This window comes from Molossus molossus, unplaced genomic scaffold, assembly GCF_014108415.1.
Source record: "Molossus molossus isolate mMolMol1 unplaced genomic scaffold, mMolMol1.p scaffold_m16_p_1, whole genome shotgun sequence".
Taxonomy (NCBI): Eukaryota; Metazoa; Chordata; class Mammalia; order Chiroptera; family Molossidae; genus Molossus; species Molossus molossus.
Window position 1 is genome coordinate 214,057,377 of NW_023425344.1, and position 13,227 is coordinate 214,070,603.

At 40.8% G+C, this 13,227-nt stretch overlaps 1 pseudogene; it reads right to left on the minus strand.

The window, feature by feature from the left end:
• Positions 1-10,493, minus strand: part of LOC118623460 — a 54,105-nt pseudogene extending 43,612 nt beyond the window's left edge.
• Between the last annotated feature and the right edge of the window lie 2,734 nt (positions 10,494-13,227).

The following is a 13,227-nucleotide window of genomic DNA, read 5'->3' on the forward strand; positions in this document are numbered from 1 at the left end:
GCTGCCCGTGGCAACATGGTTCCGTGTTCACATCTGGCCAAAGAAAGGGTAGATGTCTTTCCCCAACCATGAAACAAAATCTCTTCTCCTCGATTTGATTGGGCCAATTTAGGTCATGGGCTCTCTACAAATAATTGTTGCCAGAGTGTGCTACATGAGATACAGGCTATGGGGTTACTGATATGGATTAGACCTCTTAGTATGTGTCCTGGAAACAGGCCAGTTCCTGCACTGTATGGCTGTGACGCGATGGCCAGTAAATGCTGGTCCATCCACTGTAATGTTCTCAACATCAACCCCTTGCCAAGCGAAGTCTCATTAATATTTCAAGTCTCAGCTTAAAATCACCCAATTCATTCAGTCCACAACTGTTGGGTGCTAGACACTAAGCTAGGCACTGGGTTTACAGTGGAGAACAAAATACGCAGGATCCCTGTCCCTGTGGGGTTTATGGGTTAGGGGGAGGGACAGAGACAAAACAAACACATAATTACACTGTGTGTTGGGTTTTCTATGGGACAACAGGTTACTGTGAGAGTGGGGTCAAAATTAATATTTGATATTAGAAATGGTCATCTTAAAGAGATGCAGTTCAGCTTAGGCCTGAGGGATGCTTTAAAAATCTCCAGGCAAGGGGCAAAAGAAACAGCAGATAGAAACATGTAGAAGAAACAACCTAAGGTCACTGACAACGAGTCTTGTCTCTTCACTTCACCAATCTTTTCCTTCTTGATTTTTTCTTTCCAAATGATGTCAACATCTAGGGAGACTTGTAATATAATATAAAAAGTTGAAACTACCCTGGCCGGTTTGGCTCAGTGGTTAGAGTGTCGGCCCGCAGACCAGAGAGTCCCGGGTTCGGTTCCAACTAAGGGCATGTACCTCGGTTGCAGTTTGTCCCCGGCCCCGGTTGGGGTCGTGTGGGTGGCAACCAGTCGATGTGTCTCTCTCACATTGATGTTTCTCTCTCTCTCTTCCTCCCTCTCTCTCTCTCCTACTCTATCTGAAGATAAATGCAAAAATGTCCTCTGGTGAGGATTTAAAAAAAAAGTTGAAAGCTATGCATTACCGATGCAAAGGCATCCCTTCCAGCAGCTGAAAGGGGGAAATGGAGAGGAAATGTCAAGGGTGGTAGGTGAGCCAAGGTCCCATTCCCATAGGGAAGGCTTGAAATACTGACTATACTGATGGGACCAGAAGTAAAAGATTTAATACATCATTTAAATTTATAAAAAGATAAATTTCAGGTTTAAAATAAACTAGGCACAGGCTTTAGCTTTCTGTCCCTTTCAAGCCCCAATGAAGTAAAAATCTAGAAGGACAAAGATAAAGAAAATCATCACAAGAGATTAGGGGACAAAAGGGGGAGAGAAAGAATCTGTCCCTGGACTTGCCCATTTGATACCACAGTTAATAATATAAAATATTTTGTTGTTCTTAAGAGATCACCTTATAGACTCTATTAATAGAAGTTTCTCTGCTTTCTTTGTCTTAAATATATTGAATTTACAGTTGTTTGTTAACCCTAATGTATTTATTTTTATTTAAATGTATTCGGGTGACATTGCTAATAAGATGATATAGGTTTCAAGTGTACAATTCTGATACATCATCTGTGTATTACATTGTGTGCCCTCCACCCAAAGTCAAAGCTTCTTCCATGTATTTGACCCTTTACTTTTTACCACCCACCTGCCCCCTCTTCTCTGATAATCACCATATTATTGTCTGTGTTTATGAGTTTTTATTTGTCTTTTTTGTTTGTTTATTCATTGCTTTCAGTTTTATATCCCACATATGAGTGAAATTATAAGGTTCTTAACTTTTCTGACTTATTTCACTTACCATGGTATTCTCAAGATCCATTCACGTTGTCCTAAATAGCAGTACTTCATCTTTTCTTATGGGCAAGTAGTATTCCATTGTATACACGTACCACATCTTTATCCAGCCATCCTTGGAAGGTTGTCTCCATGTCTTAGCCACTGTAAACAGTGCTGCCTGCTTTCTGCCAAGTACAAGTAAATAAGTGAATCCTTTTCAATGATTCCTTCTATTTCAAAGCAACAACTGCTCAGACCCCAAACCGACAGGAAAAACCTCCTAATACTTTCTGTGTTGCACCATCATCATAAACTGTTACATATCCCTAAAGTAGAAGAAACCAGAGAGACTTTCTATAATGACTTCAGAAGTGTTTAAATATTTTGTTAGCTTCATTGGAAAGTTGACTCTTTGAAATTGTATGCTGTGATCTACAGTATTATGCAAAAAAAATGTTAAAAATAACATAGTGCAAGTCGTAGTGGCAGCAATTCAGTGCACAGTGGAACCTGACTACTTAAAGGCTGGTGGTGTCCCTGCTGACACCTTGATGTCAGACATTTGGCCTCCAAAACTGTGAGAGAATAAATTCCTGTTGTTTTAAGCCAGTAAATGTGGGGTCATTTGTTACAGCAGCCCTAGAAATCTAATATAGCATTCCATCTGAAAGCTGACCACTCAAATTCCTGAACACTCAGCAACCCTATTTCTAGGAACACACCCAAAGAAACTTTTGCACATAAACACCTTATTCATAAACCGATGCACTTTGTTCACAAAGTAGTACAACTTGTTCCACCATTGATTAGATAATGTGACATAATCACAACATAAAATATTTATACACAATGAAAATGAATGATTTATAGCTACTGGCAACAGCATGGAGAAATCTTGGGAATTGAGTGTTGAGTGAAAAAGTAAGTCCCGGAAGACTACATACAGAGCAATTTTATTTTTATAGACGATGAATACTACCAATATTAAGCAAAGTATTAAGTTTTCATATATCTGCAATAAAGCAGTTTCTTAAAAAAATAAATATGTGCTCACCATATGATTAAGCAATTTTACTTTTAGGCACTTATCCCAGAGAAATGAAAAACTTAGGTTCACACCAACCTCTACATGAATGCTCAGCTTTGTTTGTAATAACCGAAACCTGGAAACAAACCAAATGCCTCCAACAGATAAACAAGTTAAATTGTGCTACATCTATACCATGGAATACTACTCGGTAATAAAATAAATAAACTTATAAACATAGAAAGTTGGATGAATCTCACTATGCTGTGTGAAAAAAGCAAATCTCAGAAGTAGGCCTATTACACGATTCTATTAATACTGCGTTCTTGAAATGAGAAAACAACAGAGATGGAAAACAGATTAGTGGTGACCAATGGTAAGAAAGGGAGGAAGAAGACTGTGAAAGGGTGGCGCGAAGGATCCCTGTAATGGAACTATTCTGTGTCTTGACTGTGGCGGTGGCCACATAACCCTACACATGTGATAAAACTGCAGAGAACTAGACATAGGCACATACAAATAACTGCATGTCGAACTAGTGAAATCTGAATGAAGTTGATGGATTGTATTAACGGTAAAAAATAATGAATCTTCTCTTTCTTCTGGAACCTCAGACTCTCCATTGAGTCACTGCTTCATTTGTTCATTCAGCCAATATTTGCTGAGTATACTGTTTACCAGCCACTGCGCCATCGAAGTAATTCATCAAAGTTGTGAGATACGCTACAGTGAAAAAATGTCCAGTGCCTTGAGAATATAAAACAGAGAGCCTTCATCTCATCATTTAGGTCAGTGAAGGCTGTCCCAAGGGAGCGATGCTTAAGCAAAAACTTAATGAGTAAGTAAGCAGAAGCGAAGTAAGTAGCTGGGATCTTGGTGTTGGGAGAAGGAAGTGTTTCAGGTGAAGAGAATGTATGTGTTCCCACAAGTGTTGCCTTGAGCTGGGAAGCAACACAACTTCAAGGGTCTAAAAGATGTTCAACAAGACCGGAGCGGAGAGAGGGAAGGGGAGAGCGGCAAGCTGCAGATGAGAGGTAGTCAGGAGCGGGTGGCCCAGAGGCTCGTAGGCAGGTGCGTGGCTGTGAAGGAGTGTGGCTGCGGAGAGAATAAGGTCACTGGAGATGAGAGTGTCAAGGAACATGGACGTGAAGGAGTTGTATGGGCCATCCACGCAAGCAATGATTGCAGGAGTCAGACCAGAGAGGAGACGGGCCCAAAGTCTTTAAAAGATTATTTAAAAATGTAATGAGAGCACCAAGGAGTGGCTGGAGACATTTTATCTCCCACCCCATAATCTCCACTAACCCTGCAAAATCACCCGAATAGTAGTAGTAAGCGTAAAATTACTGATATGGGCAAGAGATCGATTGCTGTGTGGTGGGGTAAGAAATTAGGTGCCTTTTTTTTTTTTAATAGAATGGATTTTTTAATTTGTTTTTTAATTATAGTTGACATATAATATAATATTACTTTCAGGAACACAACATATGGTTAGACAATTATATACCTTACAAAGTGGTCACCATGATAAGTCTAGTACTATACATCTGGCACTATACATAGTTGTTATATTATGGACTATATTCCCTATGCTGTATTTTACATCCATGTGACTAGTTTTATAAGTGGCGATTTGTACCTCTTAATTCCCTTCACCTTTTTTACCTTTCCCCTTACCCCACCTTCCATCTGGCAATGATCAGTTTGTCTTCTGCATCTATGAGTTTGTTTCTGTTTTTTGTTTGTTTGTTCAATAATTTTGTGTTTGGATTCCACATATAAGTAGAATCATGCAGTATTTGTCTTTCTCTGTCTGACATTTCACTTAGCATAATACCTTTCAGTTCCAGCCATGTTATTGTAAGTGGCAGGATTTTGTTGTTTTTTATGGCCGAGGAATATTACATTTATATATATAAATCTCACATCTTCTTTATGCATTCTTCTCTCAGTGGACACCTAAGTTGCTTCTGTACCTTGGCTATTGTAAATAATGCTGCAGTGACCATGGGTGTCTTCACTGCTACTTCAGGTTGATGCCTGGGGCAGGGACTCAAGCCTTTGATAGGACTCTCTTCTGTAAGAATCTTCCACTTGGCAGATCAGTTCAAATCTTCCTCTGCGTAATAGTCTCCCTGCACCCTACACACAGTCTGTCAGCTGCTAACTCTTCCCAGCTACCCTTACGAAGAGGCCGACGGCGTGGAGTGACAGTGTCAGCTGTCCCTGGGACAGGAGAGGGACTTTGGCTGCAGAGGTCACTTCTATCACTGTCCTTCAGCTCTGATTCCCACAACAGGCTGGGAATTCTACTGAAACGAGGAAGATTCTTTATCTTGAAGCCTGGCTTATGGACAGAGAGGGGGGAAAAAAGCAGGGAAAGACAAACAGCCACTTGTCATAAAAAGTAGAGGAGAAACTTCCTGAAGGTGTGAACTTGGCAGCTTTTGAGTCCTCCTTCCCTCCTGACCCCGAAACTGACCCTTGTCCCCCTCTCTTGCCCCATCCTACTCGTTTGCCCTGCCTGGGCACGTTGTTCTGCAGTGACGTCCAAGGCCTTGCTCTTCAAACGTCCTTACGTCTATGTGCATCCTGTCTCTTCCACTTGGCATGCCTCACCTGCCCACCCCACTTCCACCTTAAACTCCCGGGAGAACAAGTCGACCTTTAAACACTTAGTGGACAGACCCTCTTTTGGATAAGAATGAGGAAGGAAGTTGAAGAAAAAAAATAATAAGGTTTCTTATATGTTTGAAGTTGTTAGGAAACCGCCAAAGAACTTTGATGACGTGAAGTCCAAGTGTCTTAGCATTTTGTCCAGGGGATGCTCCTAAACATAAGGGGGAAGACAGCTGTGGAAGTACTAAGCACTATCACGAAGAATCTAGCGAGGAAACTAGAATGACTAAAGTGGAAAGAAAAGCTAGCCACGATGTCCGTGTGTTACATGTTCCGAATTAGCACTTGTCATCGGGATCAGAGGTACCCATGATGTGAACCTTTAGGTCTGAAAGATGTTGCAGCTTCTTCCGTGTTACCAGAGTCTTCAGTGGTTCATCTGTTAAACTCAACTGGAACCTGAAGTATGTACATGAAGTGGCCCTCAGCATAGTTATGACATAATCAAGAAGCAAATTGTCCTGGTGCATAACCTCGGGTTGCACAATCTGACAGCATCTGCATCTCGAAGAGGCTAACAGCTTACTCCGGCCTTCCAGTTATTTCTCCCTGAGGTGGGATGAAGAAAGAGGCTATCCTTTACTCAAAAGAAGGACATGCTGTTCACAGGGAAAACCAGACCATTTTAGGTCATCTTCAAAAAATGAACCAAAGGGTTTACCAGTGACTTAGATGTTACTTTTTTCTGTGACCTTTTTATTACTGTCTACTACATTACTTTCATTACTTTTATGACCCTCTTCTGCATCTCATAAATATTATATTATTGCACATTTTTTTTTGCTCTGCTGTAGTTTATTTGTTTATGTATCTGCCTCTGTTGCTGGATTGTAAGTCATTTAAGGACAGAGTCTTTCGGTACCACTTTTGCTCTCGGTATCTGCTCTGGCTTCACCCTGTCGCTGCCTAATTATACTAAACCTAACTAAAAAAGGACTCCTTGTGTCCTCCAAGGAATGCTACTGGCACATGAACGCTCTAAGCTAAAGTGAAGAATATGCATGTATTTTATTGGCTCCTCAGTAGGAGCCATGTCCAACACAAAGCCAAGTTTCCTGACGGAACTTTAAATCAAACGCTCTTTGTTTTGGAGACTCTCTCCCAATCTCTTGTGGCCTTTGTCTGCTAACTCATGGTGATGGTTTAATGCTCTCCAGCTGTTTTCACTTTTAAGATTTTAAGTTTTTCATTCACTGACCAAGACATTGAACAGCTTATAAAGAAATAGTTTTTTCAATGGACTTATTTCTTTTATATTTTCCTCCCAATTTTGCACCCCTGCCACCATCCATCCCAAACGTAATCTAGCCTCCCACACACAGTACTCCAGTTACCTATCGGGGAACATCATCACCTCAGATCCAGTGTAACCCAGCATTCCTCACTCACGCACATCCGTCCGTCCCAACGCTTGTTGGCGATGTATTCTCTACTCTGCTTTCCTTCGTACGTGGTGCACATCATTGGGAAATCCACGAACTTGAATTTTCTGTGAAAGTACTGCTGAAAAAGCGCAGTCCATCAGTCTTTACATAGGAAAGCTAGCAGAGGAAATGGCCTAAGGATGACTTTATCCGACTCCCAGTGGCCTAGTGGGAAGCATTCCTGTTGCATGATAGAATGTCTAACTACCCTAATAAAATCGTGTTCTCTTTGCATATTCTTTGCCTGGGTTGTTAAACCAAGGGTCAGTGCCTAAAGACAACAGCACAGGGCTGGAAGTCATGAGTCCAGCATTCCAGACTCAGCTTGGAACCAGCTCTGTGGTATTGGTCAAGTCACCTACTTCTGTTAGTTCTCATTGTTGATTTCACCAGACAAGCACGTCGGCTAAGCAACAAGATAAAACATACTGAACCTGTGATCAAGGTGCTTTCATCAAGAACTGTGAAGGGTCCAAGATTTAGCCTACTCGAAACTTTACAAGTTAGCCTGCCACAATTTCATGGGTGCTGGGAACAAAAACTATGAGATTCCTGGGTCAGAGAACAAGGATTTTGTTATCACGACATAGCGAGCAGCGTGAGAATCAGTATATTTGCATCAGTTCTCCTTGTGCCCAGGTTGCATAGGTATGACAGTGGGCCCCAAAGACAGCTTGCACGTAGTTCATTGCATTTCAGGGCAGGAACCCTGATCTTAGGGACCCTAAATTTTTTATAATGGGTAATGAGCATGCTTGCCTTTGCTCCAGAGGGAGACACTATTTTACAATGCTGTTTGCTATACAAATTTCCTTGTAAAGGTAGCACAGAACAAAAAGCAATCAGTGCCTTTCTCACAAGACATACAGAAATGTGAGAGGCCCGTGTAGATTTGTCTCCCAAAATTTGGCAACAGTTTTATAAAGGAAGTATGTCCTACTTATCTATCACTTTACTGGGAAAACGATTTCTAGAAGATATATTTAATTATGATTTTTCTTTAGAGTTCAGATTTAATGCAAATGATAAAATCCAGTTTCTATAAGCATCTCACTTTATAGGAGCCTTATTTTTTCAAATATGAAGTATTGGTATTATATCTATTTGATGGGATTTCATATTGAGTTATTGTGTCTACCATTATCAGGTTCTGATATAGACCAGATACTGTCCTAGGTCTGTGATTAATGTATTTTATCTTTAAAAAGTACTGCAAAGTTTTACAGATGTTGGAAACTGAAGCTAAATAAATTGTCAAGATGTAGGTACTTCTGCTTTCCTTTTTTTTTTTTAACTTATGCTTTCTAAGGCCACGTCTTTCTACTCACCTGTGTGGTTGGCCATTAGCCAGCAAATACCATGTGGAAGTGGGCTGATGCCTAAGTCATAGTCATTGACAATTAAAGTTCACTAAGTGCTGTCTGAACATTGGTCATTCTCATTACCTAAGCCAGTAAGTGTATCCGATTTTCGTGTGTCTAAGAAATATCGGGAGGATGTGAAGGTACAGATTCCTGGGCCTCGACCCAAGAAACTCGGACTCAACTGATCTTTGCTATGGCCCAATAATCTCTATTTCATTATTATTTTTTTTTTTTTATTGATTGATGAGAGAGAGATGTTGTTTCACTTATTTATACATTCACTTGTTGATTTTTGTATATGCCTTGACTGGGGATCAAATCCACAACCTTGGGTGTATTGGGACAATACCCTAACCAACTGAGCTACCCGGCCAGGGCTCTAACAATCTCTATTTTAAACAAGTTCTCCAAAGTATTTTAATGCAGGTGCTCCTTAAACATCATCTGAAAAACACTGGGACCCCAAGTTATAAAGAGAATGACACAAGACAAGGTTCCCACTCTGGGACAGATCACAGTTTTATAAGTGTGAGAGTGCTGGTTAGTTTTAAAAGCTATTAAAATGCTAATCAGGAGGGAAAGTGCATAAATAAATAAATTCACACATTATTATCAACCAGATGCAGGATTTGGCTATGTAAAACATAGGAAAAGATAATATCCAAAATGTGTAAATATAGAAGTGATCAGACCGGTTATTTTATGACTTAAATTAAGGCTTCTAGATCCTGGTCTATTCGTAAGGAAGGTTCATTTCTTATCCCAAAGGTTCTATGAGAAATAGTGATGACTGCCAAGCAGAGAAACGCTGTGAGATCTCAGCCCTTCGAGCCTCAGCAAAATGGAAATAGTGAAGTTGGCTTTTTGGGGTTTTTATTGATTGATTTTTTTTTTTTTTAAGAGAGAGAGGGGGAGGGAGAGAGAGATTTGTTGTTCCACTTATTTATGCATTCACTGGTTAATTTTTTTAAAATTTATTTTTATTAATTTATTTTTGTTACAGATGTTTCTCCTTTAGTGCCCTGACCGGGGATTAAACCCACAACCTTGATGTATCAGGAAGATGCTCAAACCAACTGAGCTACCCTGCCAGGTTCTTGGGGTTTTTATAGAAAAGTTTAAATTATTTTCCAAGTGCCTATGTCTAGCACACTGTAGGCACTCATTAAATAATAGGACAATAGTGTGTTTTTCTTGTGTGCCCACCAACAACGGAGAAGTGTGAGCAAGCCCCTGAGTCCGTCCTCAGACAGGTTTAGCCCGGGCTGGGGAAAGGCTCTTGAGCCGCTGGCAAAGCCTGGTTTCAGCTCTGGAGCGTGGGTGGGATGTGGAGGGCCCGGCTGAGAACAGTGTATATTCCAGAGAAGAGTTTCCGCTAGAAGGTGGCACTTTGCTTATTTTAGATACAATGTCATCATGTACTAAGGTTTTGTATATTGTTCAGATTTGTCTCTAATAGAGCTGAATCAATTCGCTGATTTTTTTTTTTTATGATTTCATAATCTAGAGAAATGAGACAAGTATTTTATTTCAAATGAAGGCTATAGATAGGAGATAAGACAAAGCAAAGGTTGTAATATATTTCAAGTTGATGTTTAATGTTATTTGTTGTTCCCTGTGTAAAAGCTGCGATATATAATCCATTTGCTTTTTCATTTTTGTTGTTCAAATCCCATCTTCCGCGGAGGGAGCCAAACAGTTCCTTTTATGCCCTCTACTGGATATTTGAAGTTAAACATCAATAACATGGCAAAGTAACCAAAATAATAATACACAGTATCTTCAAAACCTTTTTTAAATAACATTTTAAAATTAAAATTTTACTACATCAGTTCACTGTTGTCAGAATTCTTTTTTTCTGTGCCTAACATGCAAATTTCAGAGTCAGCTCTTTCTGTTGTGTAGAAATTATTGGTTGAGGGGAAGGCCATGAATAGACGTGGCTCCATCACTGCGACTTTGAGGCATCTCTAAAGCGTGGCTGTGCCTCTGCCATACTTAAGAAGCCTCTAGTTTATTGCCGGCCTGGTTCAATAGTAATATCGGCTGGCAGGTGAAAGGTGTATTAGAAGGGTGGAGGGGTAGAACCAGCCCATTTCTGAAGAATTCTCCATATTAGCTGTTCCATCGCACACACACTACCTGCTTACCTGACTACCTGCTTGCCTATGGCCATCCCTACAGCACTTTGGCTGTCTGGCACGATGAGCCCCAAACCCAGTTCATCTCACTCACCCTCTCGCAAGGCTGATTTTTACTCGGCAGGACCATACTAGTTAATAAACACTGAAATACTTCCAGAGCAGTCGATACACAGCCACTGCCCTTGGCTACCACATGGTACTCACCATATCTTGAGTTCTGGGCCCTATCCAGGGACTCCTTGGACCTCCCTACAATCAAGTAATTGAGAGGCCTGGTCTACTCGCCCTGGGAAATCGCCTGATACAGTCTACCCAGCCCCCGTAGATCTATGTCAGGATCTATTCGGGCCCACGTGGTGTAGTCCTGTCTGAGCCAGCCATGACCATCACACACCACGCTCATCGTTTACTGCATAGCTACAGCTCAGCAGGGCTAACGTGCAAAGCAGGGCTTCCAGCTCCCAGTCTATGATTTTCTCTCTGTGTGGCAATAATTGGTCAAATTTGTGGAGAGCTTATGTGCCAGGCACAATAGGCATTATTTTATTCACCCTTCCTATCAGCCTTAACTTACAGATGAGTAAACCAGAACCAGCTAGTAACTTCCACCAGATCCCACAGCTAGTACATGGGAGAGCAAGAATCTGAAGTAGATCTGAGCGACAGCAAAGCGATGAGTAGTGAAATGGAGCCCGCGCTGCAAACCCAAGGTCAGCGCAGAGGCTACGCAGCGGGCTGCTGAAGTGCCTCCGCGGAGCAGGTTCCCGAAGTGGTTTCCACGGGCGCAGGATCGCCAGGGCTCGTGCAGCGCCACCTAGCGGGGAGATCACACTGGAGGTGCACAGTCTCCTGCCTTTGTTATCATACAGTCTCAGTCATTCTGAGTCATCCCCTCGACTTCAAAGGAGGGCGAGGGAACTAAACTTTGGATTACCTGTGCTGCGACTCCCGTAAAAACCAAACGGGAAGAGGCCCAGACTCCTCCCTCAACTTGGATCTTATCATTGAGTGTTCAAGGAACTTTAAAAGAAAGTACAATCATGACTCTCACACAAGTATAAAAACAAACATGTGTCAAATCTTTCATTTAACTCATTAATTAAATGAGGGAACCAGTAAAACGAGGGCCTCAAATAACTCAACAGGAAATTCCATTAAACAGATAAGAGTACAATTGCTTGTTGATTGAGAGAGTACGGCTCCATTAACAACCAGTTCAAAGGAGAAGCCAAAAAGCAGAGGCGTTTATAAATCAGGAATACTGAAACAAATTTGCAAATGGAAACATAACTAGTACTTTTGTGGAGAAAGAGGGAGAAAGTCAATTAACCCTTTACTGGACAGAGTTTATTTGTATGTCTATTGACACATTTTCATTGCTCTCAGGTTTTTACAAGTTAACTTTGTGTTTGCTGGAATTATAAAATAGCCCAGCCAAAGACAAAGATGCATATTACTACAGGCAGACAATCCCCAGCGGTTACAGCATTCCCTTGAAAAGATATTACTCTTGTTTGCTATTCTAATGTCTCCAATGTTTCCTTACATAGATGAAGTAGAAGAAAAATGAATAGGATTGATCCATGAGCACTTTCCTTCCCTTATGAGCAGTGACATTAGGCTTGGATTGGGGAATCAAAAAGATTGGTGAAATGAACTACACATTCTTCAGCACCAGTCCCAGCAGAGTATTTCAGATATGAATTATAAAAGTAAAGATATTTTCACATTCATTCATGCAACTAATTCATATTGACACCTGCTATATGCTGAGCTCTGGGAAAACCATGAGTTTACATGGTTTCCATGTAACTAAAATACATTTAACCCCAAATAAGGTGAGCTACAAAATTTGAAAACACAGTGTGAAAAATCCTGTTCACCTGTTTAGGCTACCTGTCTGACCAGCTTGCTCACTCCTATTTTTTATGATTGAGGCAACATGTCTGTGAATTTTTCACCATAATCTTTCTTCACCCACTCCCATCATCCCCAGCCCTAATGCCAGAACATTCTTGGTCATGTTAAAGGTCTATTAGAATACTCCAGGAAAGTAGTAGGTCTTGAAGCTGACATCACAGTGAGATGTGATGTCAGCTTTTCTGTATTTTCTATATTATAAGATTTTCTATATTATATTAAAATCATATCCCTCTCCAACAAAGGTACAAGTCAGAAGAGCCTATTTCCAGGTCGTTGGTCTTCATCTATCTTGTCTAATATATTATTTAGACTTGACTTAAACTTTTCAAAACTTTAGAGCTGTACTGACTAAACATGAACTATAAATGGGTGGCCAGGAGTGCCATGAGTGGACTGAAAGAAAAATGGCATGCATATACCAGAAGGTGGCAGTGTTGCTTCTCTAAACGTCTCACAAATCAGAAAGGATCTTAAATCTAAGGACAGAAACTAAGGGAGGCTATTTTTACTTTTTGTTTTTGTTTTTGTTTTTAACTTATCTTTATTGTTGAATGTATTACAGATGTCCCCTCTTTTTCCCCCATTGACCCCCTCCTCCCCAATCCTACCCTGCTCCTGCCCTCCCCACACTATTGTTTGTGTCCATTGGTTATGCATATATGCATATAAATTCTTTGGTTTATCCCTCCCCATCTTCCCTCCCCTCTTCCCTTTGAGGTTCATCAATCTAACAACCAATCTGTACTTCTTAATTCCTTCATCTTTTTCACCCATCCCCCCAGCTCCCTCCCATCTGGCAAGCAACAAAAAGTTCTCTGTATCTAGGAGTCTGCTTCTGTTCTG